We start from the raw sequence: 2,154 nt of genomic DNA, 5'->3' as shown, positions 1-2,154 counted from the left end.
TCTACTCCCTGTTCCTAGTTCCTATTCCTGTTGTCCTGGTTGCTAATCGCTATTCTACTGTTAGTTGTAGATGTGTGCCATCCATAAGAAATGGAACTGTCTCGCCATTCCGTTCCGACCGTGGAACGTTCCAGAACCGATTCCGTTCCGGAAGCTGCACCTAGTAGTTCCGATAAACTTTCCGGAACCTTCGTTATCCATTCCCATTATTCCCTTGCCACGCCAGGGGTGGCTGTGGCGCAATCTAGGATTAGGATCCATCAGTATATAAATCCAAAAGTACCCATGAACTTTTGAGAAAACTCAAGGTCACACCCCATAAAACCATATACTTGAAATGTTCGTCATGACGAGAAAACTATCCTTTTTTTTATAAATTAAGGTCGTTATTCCTTTCTAAAGGGAACTTTCCATATACATCTATATACAGGGTGAGTTTTAATTGCCCCCCCCCCCAACTTTATTCTACATTTTTTCAAATATTAATCCCAGACCACATCTAAACATTGGCGGGTAGTAAGTACTTCATTTTGACAAGGTGGTCATTTCCGGTCGCCATCTTGGATTTGCCATATTGGATGCAAAATATGTTTTTTCAAATGTAAAGGTGGGGTTGTGACCCATTATTTTGAACTAGATTTTTACCCTGATTACAATGCCACAAACCATTTTTAAAAATCTTGATCTATTCTAAAGGTAGAGGGCTTTTTATAGCTTTTTTTAAGCTGAACTCAATTCCACGATCCGTTTTTTCATTTTCATATTTTGATTTTGGAATATTGACATTTTTAACAAAAATATTGCATATAGCTTAAAAAAGTAATTCAAAATTATGGGTAACAACCCCCCCTTCATATTTAAAATAATTGATCACATTTCAAAATGGCTTATCCAAGATAGCGGCTGAAAAAATTACATCCATCATAACCAAGTGAAAATAGGTTGACAATAACTTGTGGTGTATACTTATCTTTATCTAGCACTATTTTGAGATTATGGTCTTAGTTTGTAAATAACTCGCCAAGGCTCGTGCCTTAAAAACTTCTACGAGTGTCGTAAAGACTATTAACGCGAGTTGCGTACACTACTTTACCTACGACAGTTTTTTAATTACTAACATTCTGGTTTTTAATTACTAACAATCACTACTCATAACTTCTTAGAGAGGTTATGTTTTCGTTTATTGTCAGTGCCACTGCAAGTGATGCAACGACTTATTGTTTAATCAGCTGATTTCATGTAATTACGTGATTGTACAACTTCGTTATACACGTTACCTTTTTCAGGTAATAGGTTCTGCTAGCATCATTCTTACTATAAATACTGATCAGGTACAATTAGGGAAATATTGCATTTTTTACAACTGAATGATTTATTTATAATGATTTAATTTACAGTTAGATCTCAGCATCGAATATTATAGAATATTATAAACAGTTTGTGCTCTCATCTCGTTACCTTCACTTTCACTGACATTTTTTAAATCAGTTTAATCTACCTTCCTTTAACCTCCACCAACTTAGGTTAAGAATACGAATACGCGATTACCAACAGGAACAAGTCGGATCAACAATTATTAAAATTGTCAGCTGATTAGTTGACGTTCGAAGCATTACAATTTTACTTTTTTTCTCTAAATCCTTGAACCTCATTGGTCCGTTACCCGTGTTGTTATAAGAAAAACTATGCTGTTATGAAATGGTTATGAAAGTAAACAGCTGTTAAGTGAAACTTTTCAATTCTAAGAACTGAACTGAAATGACTACAAAAAAAAGAGTCGTAGGTAAAATATGTTACGTTTCTTTACCAATTTATTTGTTTTATGATATCTGTAGGAAAAATATTAATGTGCAACTCGAGTGCAAAGTGCAATTGCTCACTAGTTGCACAAATAACTATTACCTACGACCGTTTTTTAAAGTAGCCATTTCAGTCCAGTTCTTAGAATTGAAAAGTTTCACTTTACAGCTGTTTACTTTCATATCCGCATAGTTTCATTTCATATCCGCATAGTTTTCTCATATCCACACAGGTAACGGACCAATGAGGTTCAAGTATTGAGAGAAAAGAATTAAAATTGTAATGCTTCGAACGTCAACTTATCAGCTGATCAGCTGATCAGTTGACCAATTTAATTGTTGATCCGACTTGTTC

This window comes from Macrosteles quadrilineatus, unplaced genomic scaffold (genome assembly GCF_028750875.1).
Source record: "Macrosteles quadrilineatus isolate MER2022 unplaced genomic scaffold, UCM_ALF_1.0 Scaffold_5__1_contigs__length_97177068, whole genome shotgun sequence".
NCBI lineage: Eukaryota > Metazoa > Arthropoda > Insecta > Hemiptera > Cicadellidae > Macrosteles > Macrosteles quadrilineatus.
This window is presented reverse-complemented; position numbering follows the sequence as displayed.